The sequence below is a fragment of the Sus scrofa genome, chromosome 4, assembly GCF_054392235.1.
Source record: "Sus scrofa isolate SSC_HxYL_T2T_F1_AM1 chromosome 4, Sscrofa_HxYL_maternal_Yorkshire_Landrace_v2.0, whole genome shotgun sequence".
Lineage (NCBI taxonomy): Eukaryota > Metazoa > Chordata > Mammalia > Artiodactyla > Suidae > Sus > Sus scrofa.
Genome location: NC_139386.1, coordinates 127,995,179 through 128,010,210, shown reverse-complemented (window position 1 = coordinate 128,010,210; position 15,032 = coordinate 127,995,179). Strand labels below are relative to the sequence as shown.

General features: G+C 49.8%; 1 protein-coding gene and 1 long non-coding RNA gene across 38 annotated transcripts in view; both read right to left on the bottom strand.

Moving 5' to 3' along the window:
• The window catches only part of LOC146404246 (uncharacterized), a 205,060-nt gene that overhangs the window by 126,118 nt on the left and 63,910 nt on the right, over positions 1-15,032 (bottom strand). The gene's annotated exons all lie outside the window — the stretch shown is intronic.
• Positions 39-7,038, bottom strand: LOC146404247 (uncharacterized). Its single transcript, XR_014844758.1, has 2 exons — positions 4,887-7,038; positions 39-3,259 (listed from the first exon to the last, which is right to left on the bottom strand). It is a non-coding gene; the product is annotated as an uncharacterized LOC146404247 (long non-coding RNA).

Sequence of the window (15,032 nt, the reverse complement as noted above, 5' to 3'; positions counted from 1 at the left end):
CTAGCTTTGCTGTTGCAGGCCTGGAAAAAGACTTACGGTTTATTTGGAAAGGTCTGAGAGGAGGCTGTAATCCTTTCATGGCTTTATTGTGGGACCTCTTTAGCTTTCCCACAAATCCCTCAGGCTGGCAAAGACGGCCACGGCCAGGTCGGTTTTACTATCCTGTCTGTCCTCACATGTGGCATTCTCACTCTGCCTTTTTCTGCTCACAGTGTTTACAAGTACTGGCTAGAGCCCATTCCACGGGAAAGAGGTCCCGCGAGTAAGGGGCAGGCAGTGAAAGTTGCAGATCTAACAACATTTGGCATCTTCCGGGAGAATGCAGGCCCCCTGAGGACAGAGACCACACCTACCTGCTCACCTGTGTCCCCAGCGCCTGGCATGCTGCCTGGCACACGGCAAGTGCCCAATATCTTTATAGAATGAATAAATGAATGAATGTACCCTAGGTGTCAAACACGTCCACGCGCAAAATACTGGAGATCTTTTTTTTTTTCCTCCGTGTGAAAACGGAGAGCCCGCAGCCCTTATCAGTCAGCAAGGCCTCAGCCCCAGACCTCTGCACCCCACTGCAGTCCCTTGCAACCCACTGCTTCCCATAAGACACCTCCCTTCCTCAAGCCACCTTGCTTTACCGTTGCTATTCTCTCGCCCAAGTTCAACTTGTCTGGACCGAGTCTGGACCACAGTGCTGCCATGATCAGGAACTCTCCTTCCCACAGTTAAGTAACCCACATGCATTGCTATCGCTCTAAAGTTTGCTGCACCCAGGATCTTCCCTTCTGCTCTTAAGGTCTGCAGCCACTTCAGGGAGATTCTGCGTGTCTCCCAGAAGCTTTTCTTTGAGTAAATTATTGTTGAGATATTAGAAACGCTGGCTGCCGCCGAGCCACCACCTGCCAGCAGTGGGCTTCACAACCCAGGGGTCTGGCATAGCAGCTCGTGGGAGACCCCTGGTTGGGGTGGAAGCCCATCTAGTTTCAGGCTCCCCAGCATACCCACATCAAGCTGCACTCTGGTTTCAAATTCAGTGCACCCTGAGTTTCTCCCTCCAGCCCACAGCCATGGGCTCCTGGACATTGCTGGCCTAAGGGCCCCAGGGAACGGGAGGACAGGGCTCTGTTTGGGTCACCCTCCAGCCCCAGCCCCAGGATGCAGCGCCTCAAGGTGCAGGCTCTCCCCCTGCCTGCAGCCAGAGCCAGAAAGACAAAGACAAATACCAGAAGAAACATTTTAAAGGGAAGATTCAAGGGCAGGAGGAGGCTTGGAATCCAGAAGCAGTAGGCTGTCCTGGGTTCAGATCACCACCTATACTTTCCAGATCCAGCGAGGGTCTCTCATTCCAAATCCAACTCCACCCGGAAGGTCACGGCCTCCTCCTGGGTGACCGCGGGTCCCCGTACGGCCCCTCCTGGCTGCACTAGGGGGCGCTACAGAGCAGGCGCTAACACAGATCGGATGCGCGTGCCTTTGTGTTTTCAAAACCCCGGGGCAATTTCAATACGGAGCAAAGGTGACCAGCCAGCAGTGGGACTTGTTCTGCGCGTCTCTGGGCCGCTCTTTCCAAACTCCCAGGGGAAGATGTGACTGGCCCAGTCAGGCCGGGGATTCGCTCCGGTTCAATGAGCTTCGGCCACGGTGGAGCCGGGGGTAACTCAGCCCCGGGGACAAAGACGTGGAGGAGGAGGCAGTAGCGGCCCAGGACATCAAGATTCTGTGGTCACAGGGCACAGGCAAAGCCCTGGCCTGAGTGGACAGAGTACTTTGTGTCACTGGCACGGGTCCCATCACGCTGTCTCTGCCTTTCAGGACAAAGGGAGGGGACTTGGTCCCCAGGCTTCGAGGCCGGCTAAGCAAGGCCAGGTGGCAGCAGGCACGAATCCGGGGAGGTGGAGGTGGAAGCGAACAGCTGCGAAATGAGGTTTCACGGAGGCAGCTTCTTGTTTGTCCATCAGAATGAGTAACTGCGAGCCAACTGGGGCGTCACATTTTTCCATCCAGATTTGGGGGAGGGATGGAGGTGGGGGGCGCTGACCAGGGGAAGTCCATCCTCCAGGAGCCCCTGCGCCTGCCTGCCTTCCTCCAGGCCGCTCCTCCCACTCCCCAGCCTCGCCGAGGCCTCCTACTCCTGCTTCCAGGGGGGCGAGCGGGAACTCGGCACCTCGTGACCGTGACTGGCCTTGGCCCAACCGCAAGAGGTTTCTATTTCCTGCTCCTCCAACTCAAAGTCAGATCCTCCTGGGCCGTGGGTCCTAAAATAATTAGGAACTTCAGGAACAGCCCAGGGCGGGGGTGGAAGCCAGCGGCCTCTTTGTTTTTCGGTTCTGCTAGGACTTGTCTTCCCTTTGAACAGTCTTCTCCTGGCCGCCCTGGCAACCATGTCTCTATACTTCTGCCCACTGGGTAATGTAAGGATGGGCTTTGAGTGAGGTTCCTCGGTTTGGTTTTTACATCTCTGGAAGAGCGAAGGGGGTTATTTTGCTATGCCAAGAAAGAGGACTTACTTGAGACTTCGGAGGCCTTAAGACAAGTCCCAGAACTGCCAATTACTGGTTTTGTAACCTCAGGCAAATGACTTTAGTCACTTCCCTCCCCCGTTCTCCCGTGGCTATGTTTATATTTCTGTTATTACATGCATCATGTTTCCCTGTTCCCTAGGAGATTGTGAGCTTCTCAAGACTAAGCTTTTATCTGTCTGGGTAACAACCACAGCGCTGGACACAGTGCCTGATATAGCAGATGTCCAGAAAATATTACAGTTTACCCTCTCGAAGTCTATAACGTTGAGATAATTATACCAAATTATAAACATTAAATGAGGCAAGTCATGTGATTTAAAAACCATAAAGAATAATAGCACGTATGTCCAAACGTTGTAACAATGTCATTATAAAAATTTGTATAGCTTTCTAAAAATATGGTTTTATTAAATTATTCTCTTTTATTGAAGTACAGTTGATTTACAACTATTAAGTTGTTCTTACTTCAACATAAAGAACAGACTTGTGGTTGCCAAGGGGGAGGGGGTGAGGAGTGGGATGGACTGGGAGTTTGGGGTGCGTTGTTTGGGGTCAGTAGATCACATTTCAAATGGATGGGCAGAGTTCCCCTCGTGGTGCAGCAGAAACGAATCCAACTAGTAACCATGAGCTTGCAGTTTCAATCCCTGGCCTTGCTCAGTGGGTTAAGGATCTGGCGTTGCTGCGGCTGTGGTGTAGACCAGCAGCTACAGCTCCCTTTCGACTCCTAGCCTGAGAACCTCCACATGCCACAGGTGCAGCCCTAAAAAGCAAAATAATAATAATAATAATAATAAAGTGGATGGGCAAGGAGGTCCTACTGTTCCTGGGATAGAATGTGATGGGGGGATGTCCAGTCTCCTAGGATAGAACATGATGGGGGATGATATGAGAAAAAGAATGTGTATTTACGTATGGCTGGGTCACTTTGCTGTACAGCAGAAAATGGCACAACGTTGTAAATCAACTCTAATAAGAACATTATTCTCACTTCATCTTTGAAAATATGGTTAAGAGATTTGTGAAGAAAAGCTAAGACTTGATTCGCACTGATTTTCTTAATCACATGACTTATTCTGTTTCTAGCATAAGCCTCTGTTCTCACCTGTGGGTTTTTTTTTATTATTATTATTCAAGTAGTTAACATTGTTTAATGGTTGATATACCTTGTATAAAGGAGGATAACTCTAAACCAGAGTTTCTCAACATCCGCACGACTGACATTTGGGGCCAAATAATTCTTTGTTGGGTGAAGAGCTGTCTTGTCCCTTGTAGGATATTTAACAGCATCTCTGCCTACCTCTACCTGGGAGATTCGGGTCTCACCCTCCCCCCACCAAGCTGTGACAACCTCCAACGGCAAAGGCCCCCTGGAAGGAGGTCAGGTGCAAAGACGCCTCCCTCCCTTCCCTGCTGAGCACCACTGCTCTGACGTCTTGACTTATCTTTTTTTCTCTTGCATCTTTAATGATTAACTTTCTCCATATTTGAGATGTATGAACTCAGGTCTCTTAAGTGCTGCAGAAAAAAGACCAGACCCAAAGCATTTTTCACTGACGCGGATTTGAAGGTACTCATATCCTTCAACCTGCTTGACTGGTCCAAGAGAAATTCCCAGCTTGCCAGAGAAAGTCCCTCTTCTTCCTTCCTTCTCTTCCATACTCAGGGCTGGTACAGCCTCATTGTCAATCCCTTACATCCAGTCCCTGAAGATCAAGCCAACAGTTCTATCACCGTTTCTAGTAGGCTTCTTACCCCTAGGACCAGGGTGGCCTGGCTTCTTAGAGTTCCCCGAGTCAACATAATCAAGACCCCTCGGAGACACTCACTGCACTAGAGGGACCCCAGGTCTAGAGCATGTGTACCTTTGGGGGGGTCACTTTATGTTACCACCAAGAACAAGCGTCTCCTAGGTGAACCATACCTCTATTCCTTTTTCCACAGGTGACTTTGTATCTCACCTCCCCCCCTTCCACTGGATCTATGTCTTCGTGGACTTACCCCCCATTCACAGGCAACGACTTAGCTTTTCCATCCCCCCGACGGCTGGGGGTGGGGGGGACAGTGTCACAGTCCTGTCGCTGCACACAAGATGCCTCCTGTCCTCCCATCTCCGGTCTACCCTCCTTTGAAGAGCACAGCCCGTGGTTTGGCCTGACATTCATTTTCTCCAAAGTGCAAAAGCTGCTATGAATAGTCTCCACTTGGGTGTTCCCTTCATGGCTCAGCAGTTAGCACACCTGATTAGGATCCAGGAGGATGCGGATTCAATCCTTGGCCTTGCTCAGTGGGTTAAGGATCTGGCTTTGCTGTAGCTGTGGTGTAGGCCGGCAGCAATAGCTCCAATTTGACCCCTAGCCTGGGAACTTCCACATGTCTCAGGTGCGGCCCTAAAAAGAAAGAAAAAAAAGTCTCCACTTGTCCTATGAACCTGGTCAGCATGCATGCATGAATTTACCAAGTACAAATTCTCTGAACACCTGTGCTCAGGCACTCACTCAACAAATGTCTCTCTTCCAGAGAGAAAGAATGCTGTGCCATCAACTGAAAATGACCCCAACCCTGTGCACACGGTTTCTAGTCCTCCTCGAAAAACCATGCTCTTGTGGACAAGAGTGAGACTCTGTCATCTGACTGCATGTTGCCTGCGTCGGATGTTTCGTATCTGGCACATGACAGCCCTTCTATGGCTGCTTTAGACAAGGGAGTTTACCAACTCAGAAGCATCTTTACAAAACAGTACAACCAGCTACTTTTCAAGTTAATTTGGGGAAGATGAGCTGACGTCTTAGAAGAGAGGAGAGCAGTGAATTAGGAACTCATCTGAAGAGGAGATTTTGAAAAGCTGTTTATTGTGTCCAACCTGTTTCGGAATAAGTCTCTTTGCACTGACAGCCACCATCACCACGACCGCTCTGGGCTCCTAATTACCTCACGTCACTCAGACCTCACAGCGGATGGGCGAGCTCTTCTCGGAGGTGACTGTCTCCATCTCACATTCAAGGAACCTAAACTCAGCGATGTTGTGCGAACGCGACCCAGGACGCACAGTCCTTGGGTAGCAAACTGAGGATCCGACCCAAAGCCCAACAAAGCGAGATGCCGGATATCACTGTTCAGAACAGGGATTTCTGCAAAACCCAGAAGCAGAGTAAAAAGCATCTTGTCTAATCCTGACAATTATCACACTAAGTCCTAAAAAATACATCTCACAGAGTAGTACAAAAAAGTATTAGGACTCAGAAGGTACGGAGCTTAATCCGTACTTGACTGCTCTCGAGCGGAATGATCTTGGGCAATCGCCTTACCATCGCCGAGCCTCAGTTTCCTCATGGAAAACAGAGATTAAGGGTGGCTGTGAGTAATTCTGTGTAAACGGTGATGCCCTACCAAAATGTAGTTGGACCAGAGCATTTCCCAGGAGCCTCCTCACCCAATCACGGGAAGAACCTGGCTCCCCTGCCGAGTCCAGTTGGACAGCCATGGCCAAGGCCGTCCAAAGGCAACGGTGTTCCCTCTCCCACATCAGCACTGATACAGGGCGAGTGAGCGGCTCGGGCCCCCGGGAGCGCCTCTCCCATAGGCCGACCACATTTGGACTGCAGACAGAGCCTCTTCTGAGGAACCACAGGGAGAGGACAAACAGACTCAAGGGCGCGCCTCCAAATGGCTGGCCGGCACCCATGGGCTTGGAAACTGCGGTTAGCCTCCGACTCTGTCAGGAGGGCTGAGTCCCCGCTCCCAAGTTAGTTGCTTCCACAAAAGTAAACCAAGCTGAGTCATGCGAGGATGGAGAAACCTCTGGAGACAGCCTCCCATGCAGGGATTGCTATGAAGGATGCAAGCTGGACATGGGAGGACTCTACGAACCTGGGCGGCGGAGGTTTCCATCCCAGTGAGTCAATATGAGATGTGCAGCAGGACATGAGTGTGTGTGTGTGCATCTGTGCTCACACTCGTGTGCAACGAGTGGGAACCTCTGTGCATCTTTCTGCCTCCTCTTGATTTGCCAGCTGCCGCTCAGCCTCAGCCTCGTGGATCGGAAACTTATACAATTTTACTACTTGAGGGAGAGCCTCGTTCTTTTTAACACTTCGGAATTGCCCTTTCGAAAGTTTGGACCAATTCAGTTTTTACTCTTGCAACCAGCGTAAGAGGGTCTGAAATGAACTGGCATTTTCACCAAGGCCAATGCGTGGTAATAGTATTATTTCCACTCTCATTTTTAAAGTCACACCAACACGTGATGAAAATTAGAATGAGATAGCACATACCACTCTGAAGAATCTCCTCGCCCTGGTCCACTCCCTATGGTAATGACTTTTAGCCAGTCCCATTTTAGTTCTTTTAGTGGTTGCGGCAAAATACTGCATAATATGCTTATACCTCAATTTCTTGATTTATCAGCTCTGCAATATTTAATAACTCTTGCACAGAGATTCGTGCTAAGTTATCCTCTCACTGTCTTGGTCTCTTCTCACCTTCATAATTTTAGACAGGGTCCCCTTGATTCGTCACCATGGAAACGAGGAAATGGTGCCTCTACTCTTTTCCCCACCCTTTCTCCCCACGTCCTGCACCTCCTGCAACTGCCACCCCTGTTCCATTCCTTATTGGGTTTGCAGTAGTTATATTTCTATTCTGAAACCCGATTTAAACCTCTTGTACTTGGTCTAAAAATTTATTCTAAAAATTGAAAATCAATAGGCAGGGTTTATAATTCTACAAATATATAAAAATTAGTTACTACAGAATCAAGGAAGAAAAATAATCCTGAGCCAGTCAAGACAGTATTTAAAAGTCAAAATCAAATAAATCCTCCTTTCTTATTCTAATCAGTTTCTCACAATGATGCCTTGATTTAGGCTATTTCTTATTTGGATGAGGATTTTAACTCTGATTTTTGCTTTTTTTTTTTCCTGAAGTTTCTATTTGTTCTTCTTTATTAAAAACTCATTGACAATAGAAATATATATCCTCATTACCATATTATTATCATGTAATTTTTTTTTGTCTTTTTTTTTTTTTTTTTGGTCTTTTTTTCGTCTTTTGAGGGCTACATCCGAGGCATATGGAGGTTCCCAGGCTAGGGGTCTAATCAGAGCTGTAGCCGCCGGCCTACGCCAGAGCCACAGCAATGTAGGATCCGAGCCGCATCTGTGACCTACACCCCAGCTCATGGCAACGCCAGATCCTTAACCCACTGAGCAAGGCCAGGAATCGAACCCACAATCTCATGGTTCCTAGTCGGATTCATTTCTGCTGCACCACAACGGGAACTCCAATCATGTAGTTTCTTAAATGTCTTTTTTGAATGGTCCGATGTTGCCCCACGGTCTTCCAGGCATGTGAGGAAGTTGCCACAACGTTTTTTCACGTTAGTTACACCCGTCTTTAGTTCTAATATTTTTGAATCCCATGACTTTCTCTTTGTTGGATTCCTCTTTCATCCTACTGGAGTGCACACACGAGTAATCTTTCAATGCTATGGTCTGAATGTGTGCCCACTCAGATCCCCACGTGGAAATCTTAATTCCCAACGTAATGGTCCTGGGAAGTGGTGCCTTCGGTGCTGAGTCAGAGCAGTGCCCTTATTTAGTAAGAGGCCCCTGGCAGCTTGCTGGCCCTTCTCCCCTGTGAGGAAGACTGCGACCCAGAAGAGGGCCTTCGAGGACATCCAAGTAGGCTGGCCCCGTGATCTTAGACGTCCCACCTCCAGAACTGTGAGAAAGAAATTTCTGCTGTTTACGAGGTGAACAGTTTGTGATATTTTGTTAGAACATCCTGAATGAACTAAGACCGTGGATACAAGTTTAAGTCATTGCTTGGTCCATAAACAAAACTAGTTCGGAAAATTGAAAATCAATTCTCAGGTTTTATAATATTATAATTTCATAAAAGATGTTACGGATCAACGGGTTGAGTTTGGAAAAGCTCTTTCTTTGCCCCAATGCTTGGTGAATAGGTTGGTTAGGTTGATAATTCTAGATGGAAAATCACGTTCCCTTGATGTTACACAGGCATTGCTCTACGGGCGTCCAGAGTTACTGAGAAGAAGGCCACAGCCTTAGTCTTACTCTGTCGTGGTGCCCCATCTTCACTCCTTGGAAGCCTTGAGAAGCATCTCTTTACATTTCATGCTCAAAATTTTAACGTGGTGTTTAAGGGTCCTTCATCCCCCACCCCCCAATCTTCAGTGGCTCCTTCTAATTTGATCGTTTCAGACTAGAAACTATCAAGACTTTCCTTTGATAGTTTTTCTCCTTCGCGGTCTCTATTCTTTCTGGAATTCCTGCCAGACAGATGCTGGACGTCCTGAATGGATCCTCCATGTCTTTTAATGTCTCCCTCATATTTCCTTTCCTTTCTTTCTTTCTTTTTTTTTTTAGGGTTGCACCTGCGACATAAGGAAGTTCCCGGACTAGGGGTCGAATCAGAGCTACAGCTGCCAGCCTACACCACAGCCACAGCAAGGAGGGATGCAAGCCGCCTCTGTGACTCACACCAGAGCCTGCAGCTACACCAGATACTTAACCCACTAAGCAAGGCCGGGGATGGAACCTGCATCCTCACGGATACTCGTTAGGTTTTTAACCCACTGAACCACAATGAGCACTCCTGTTTCTCTCATATTTTCCATCTGTGTCTTTCTGCTTTAATTTCCAGGACATTTCCTCAAGTTTTCTTCCAGCCCTTCTATTGAAATGTTTAATGTTCAAGAACTCTGGCTGTCCTGGCTTATCCACATTCACGAATACGTGTCAATAGGCAGAGCATACGGACTTGCACTGCTCACTTCAGGTTCTGGCGTAGAAACCAGGCGGATGGGATGCTCCCCACACCCCCCATGTGCCCCCTTCTCAGGCCCGAAACAAGGAAACCCTCCCTCTGGAGGACCAACCCTCACGCTAGGAGCCCTAGACCTCCCCAGGCAAACTGGAGAATTTCCCTAAAGAGCATCCCTGAAGGCCACCAGCACAGGGCCAGCTGCTCCGCGCCTGGGTCGGGAGGTGGGGGTGAGGGGGGGCACCCGGGCCCAGCTGCTCCGCAGACCAGGCACCCCCATGCTCTGGGCATCTCCAGCCCAAGCACACCTTTCAAATCTTTCAACTACACAATACCTGGCCGAACTTGTGGGTTCTTCCTACAGACAAAGAAGCAGGAATGGAGAACAAGTCTTTAACGGAGGAGCAGACCTTTCCCCTGGCTTCCCCTTCAGTAATCTTGAGAACAGTCGGTGTGAGCAAACTGTGTGAAGGAGATCACGCCTAGAGGAGAACCCCGAGCAGCCCCCCAGCCTGCACACAGCGGGGGATGGCGACGACTGTGACCCCATCTCAGGGCGGAACGGAGGCTCCGCCCCTCCTGCCTTTAAAAGCTCCATGCAGAGCAGAATCTTTAGAGGTGGTTTTGGGGGAGGCTGAGTCCACCGTCCCCCCCGATCACCGGCTTTCGCATTAAGGGCCCCTTTCCTTTCTACCACCATTGGAGACTGGGTGATTTGACTTTGCAAGCGGCAAGCAGCGGGACCCCCAGTCGCTAACAGGCTGTAAGAAAGACGCCTTCCTCCTCGTCCACATCCTTCTTGGCCTTCGTCAAGGCCAATGCCATCACTAATAAGGTGGCACGAGCAAGGTCACAAGGGTGTGGTCTTTACGATGTCCCTCTGAAGTGACGGGGACTTGGTCATCCACCGGTCTGTGACCAGCCTCCCCCACCCCCACGCTGTCCCCACACCCCGGCTTCTGGCTCCTTCTCTGTGCCTCTGACACTCTTTCTCCTCCAGGACCTGTGAGAGCCTGAGGCCTGTGTTCACTCTTAGGGGGAAAGAGGGGCCCCCTTCAGTTTCGAGCCTTGGGTGTGTGCTTTCATTCAGCTTTGTCTGGCCTCTGCTCTGGGGCGGGGGTGGGATGGGCAGAGAAGTGGAGTGAATATTGTGTGCAGCCCACAAGGAATAGCAGCACTTTGCTTCCCATGTGCTGGCATGTCCCCCCCGGCTCCAAGAAAGGCATCACTGACAAGGGCAACGTGGACATTCCTGGGGCCTCTGCCAAAATGCCATCAAGATATAGGCTACATCTTTTTTTTTTTTTTTTTTTTTTTTTTGTCTTTTTGCCTTTTCTAGGGCCGCTTCCCATGGCATATGGAGGTTCCCAGGCTAGGGGTCCTATCGGAGCTGCTGCCGCTGGCCTATGCCAGAGCCACAGCAGCGTGGGATCTGAGCCACGTCTGCAACCTACACCACAGCTCACGGCAATGCCGGATCGTTAACCCACTGAGCAAGGCCAGGGATGGAACCCGAAACCTCATGGTTCCTAGTCGGATTCGTTAACCACTGTGCCACGACGGGAACTCCTAGGCTACATCTTTGATGAGATCTGTGAGTTTATTGTTCCAAAAGTCTGCCCTGCCTGTTCCATCTCATACAGTCATGGAAACACAAGGAAGCTCTGGTTTCAAGCTCTAAATGTGTCTGTTCACTGCCCGAGCACCTGATGGAATGATTGATGGTGTGACGGGAAGAAGCAGAACTGGACAGGAACGACCCTCCCTGAGCCCATGAGACCCAGAGCGAAGTTTCTCCAGGTCATTTCCTGTCACTAGCAGTCCGGGGTCCTAGGCGTGTACTCAGAGCTGCCCTGCACTCTCCTGGCTCCTTAGGGCATCGCGGCTCAGCATCTTTCTTGTTTCACTGTCCAGGGGGCCCACCTAGCTTGTTCATTTCCTCTCGAAATCTTGTGATTCTCCAAAGCATCCCTAACATGTTCACAATTTGCCAAGTCTTTTCACATGTCATCATTTAATTCTCACAAGTGCTCCAGGGGGTGACAGAGACTCAGTCCCTCACTCACTCAGCAAGTGCCAGGCACTGGGAGGACGGGGGGACAGGGGTGGCTGAGGCATATGGAGGGGAAGAGGGGACGGCCATCACCGGTACGCTAGATGTCACGGGAGGAGGTGGCACATTCTAGCTCAGATGGACCGGGAGGCTCCCTGCGGAAGAACCTGGATCTCAGGCCTGAGGCGGGGCTGGGGCTGGGCAGGGAGAGAAGGGGCTAAAGGAATGCCAAGCAGGGAGCAGAGCGCTCAAGGGATCCAAGAGAAAGCCTGGCCCTTCTGCAGCACTCTGAGTACTGGAACGTGGTCTGAGGTGGAGCATAACGTGGGGCAGGGAAGCTGGGCAGGGAATGAATCAAGAGAGGAACCCAGGGGCAGGTCACGGGCCAGTGTATTTCAGGACGTGCTCAGGAGTTTGGATTTTTACCCGAAGAGGAATAAAGAGGTAATCACTAAGGCTGGTGAGGAAGAGAAGCACATGATGAAATATGCAGTTTAGAAAAAGTCAGTGGGCAGTGGCCACACTGCGGGCGAGACAGAAGGAAACGGAAGCTACAAAAAAAAAAAAAAACCCAGATGGCGATAAATTTACATGAAACTGAAGTCAGTCCGACAATGAGACACCAACATCAAATGCTCTCACTGACATGTGGAATCTGAAAAAAGACACAATGAACTTCTTTGCAGAACAGATACTGACTCACAGGCTTTGAGAAACTTATGGTTTCCAAAGCAGAGAGCTTGCGGGGTGGGGGATGCGCTGGAGGTGTGGGATGGAAACACTATAAAACTGGATTGCGATGATCATTGTACAACTATAAATGTAATAAATTCATTGAGTAATAAAAAATAAATGAAACTGAGTCTCATTATACAATATGCCGATTTCCTCCATTAGCATAGTAAGTGACACACCTGCTGGTGGCCAAGACCAGATGTTAGGACAAGGATTAAGAGGGGTGGCACGGGACTCCCTGGGCCGGAAGGGGAAAGCCCGGGCCCTTCCTGGGAGACTAGTGCACCTGCTCCCCCCACCATTAGCCTCAGGGCTCCCCTCTTTGCCTTTACTCTGTAAGATTAAGTCCCTCTGGCCACCTGGGCAAGAAGTTGATCTGTGAACTTTGCTCCCGCTTCTCCATTCTCTGGCCACTGAATAAAGCCTGTACTTTTATATCTCAGCTTCAGTTACATCATTTGGCTGCTTGAACCTGAAAGGAAAAACAGCCCTCCCCCCCGCCCAGGGGCAGAGAGCCTCGGTTGGGCCAGGGGTCAGGGCACAAGCAGAGTCCACATAACTTAATTCCGTAACAGTCTGACAGAGGAGGAAACTGAGGTAGGTCCGAGATCTCTCAGTTGGGGGCATGGTATTGCTGGGCCTGGAGCTGAGTGTCTTGACTACGAGCCCCAGTACACGTCCTGCCATTCCATGGGGATGCCTTGCAATGAGCCCAGGCTGCCCCTGGGGCCAGGAGGTTTTACTTCCACGGTTTTGTGCTTTATCAACAGGCAGCAGCCCTTGGGCAGCGGCCCCAGGTGGGAGAAGCCTTCTCCGCGCTGCTCTCGGGAGACTGGGAGGGCAGCCCAAATACCCCATCCCAGAAATACCCTTGCATGGCAGGGCAGAAAAGGCACACATCCGCCCTCAGGTTCTCACTCTCCCTTGGTTCCTACGGCTGCCTGCAGGGCCACTCTGCCCTGCCCCCTTCCCTAGACTCCGTGCCATCGGGTCCTTGGCTTCTCCTGCCTTTTCCACTGAAACTTGCTTCTCTGAGATCCCACTCTATCTCCACTCGAGACTCCAGGCTCTCAGCGAGGCCATGTGATGCAGCAATTCTTGCTAAGATGGGCACTAAGAGGTTAATGAGAACCCGGTCCCACGGTACTTACTCCTTTTAACCAGAATTTCTAGAGACCTGTGCATAGTATATTTAAAGGTAAGAATTTCAAGCAACTTGGCTGATTATTAAGGACAGGAGTGTGAGCAGGAGAGGAAGTAGAGAGGGAGCTGGGAGCTGGATCACCACGGCTATGTTTCATAGCACATCAAGGGGTTTGGGTTTGCGTTCAATGAACATGGTGAGGCAGGGGTCTGCTGGTCTTTAATCAATTTTTTTTATGGCCACACCCACAGCATATGGAAATTCCTGGGCTAGGGACTGAATCTGAGCCACAGCTGTGACCTACGCTGCAGCTGTGGCCATGCCAGATCCTTTAACCCAAGGCACTGGGCCAGGGATGGAACCCAGGCCTCTGCAATGAGCCAGGCCACTGCAGTCAGATTCTTAATCCACTGAGCCACAGTGGGAACTCCCACAAGCCCCTTTTAATCATGACAGTTGCCATTCTATTTCACCACCTGACAAAACAATAGATGTGCCCTTGGCTAGACACACACACACACACACACACACACACACACACACAGGCACCACCACTATATACCACCACCACCACACACACCCATCACAAGCATCTCTCACCTTCTGCTCCAAAATACAACAGAAGCAGAGACAGGGTGGTTTCCAAATCAAGGCTACAAGTTCCAAATCTTCTTTCTCAAGGGCTGTGAGTGCTCTCAAGCATTGGAGCAGATCCAGTCTGGGCCAGCCGAGAAACCCACTCAGAACTGTGCTTACTAAGAGATGAGTTGAGAAGAGATCCATGGGGTGGGGGATTTTTGTCACTCTTGGCAAAATACAGATCGCTATTTTCAAGTTAATGAAAAGAGGAGGGGAGCAAAAACAACTGAAAGGTCTTTTAAAAGAAGCATGAACTTGGACAGACTAAGAAACACTTACAAAACAGCCTGCCCTGCTGTCCTGTTCCAGCCTTGCAAGACTCCAGCCACAGTGACCCCAGGGTTATCGAAAGAAGAAGTCACGGCTTGGGTTTGGGGAGGAGGGGTGTAGATACCTGGCTTGAAGCCTCAGCTTATCTCCAGGGTCTTGGATCCTACAGCAGCCCCAGCAAAGGGGGAGGAGCCTGGGCAGCAGGTGGCGGGGCCGCCCAGCCAGCCTCCCCGCTGTAGACAGGAAACGCCGGCGCCCTGGGAATCAAGGGCAGCGGAGTTCAAGAAATCCCATGCTCTCTAGCTGGGATGGAATTGTAAGACTGTCCAGTCCTATGCTCACCAGTGGGCGTCTGAGTTTCCTCTACAACATTCCCACCAAGTGCTCATGAAGCCAGAGCCTGAATAGCCCCCGTGACAGACACTCATCTTTGAAGGAAGCTCATTTTATCTTGGGCCGGTTTCGACTGGAGGGGCAGTTTTGCAGACACTGATTCTAAACGCCTCCCTAAGTTTAGCTAACAAGTGTGAAATGGTCTCACGGAGAATTTTTCTGCCTGTTCTAAGTGGCAGATATTTGACTGTCTGAACACCTGAGTCTGCCATGATGCAGATCAGACTGGTAAAAAATTAAAGAAATCTGAATAGAAACTGGAGCAAATATACTTTTTTTTTTTTTTGTAATTAATGGAACAAAAAGAAAAGCAATGGGGGAAAAAACTACGGAAACCCAAAGCTGGTTCATTGAGAAGATCAATAAAATTGAAAACACTCTAAAGAGACTGATAAAGACAGAAATTGTCAACCACCCCCAAGACAGTGTGGTGTAAAGGTAAACAATGGGAGAGGACAGAAAGTTCAGACCTAGACTCACATGAAATGGCCAG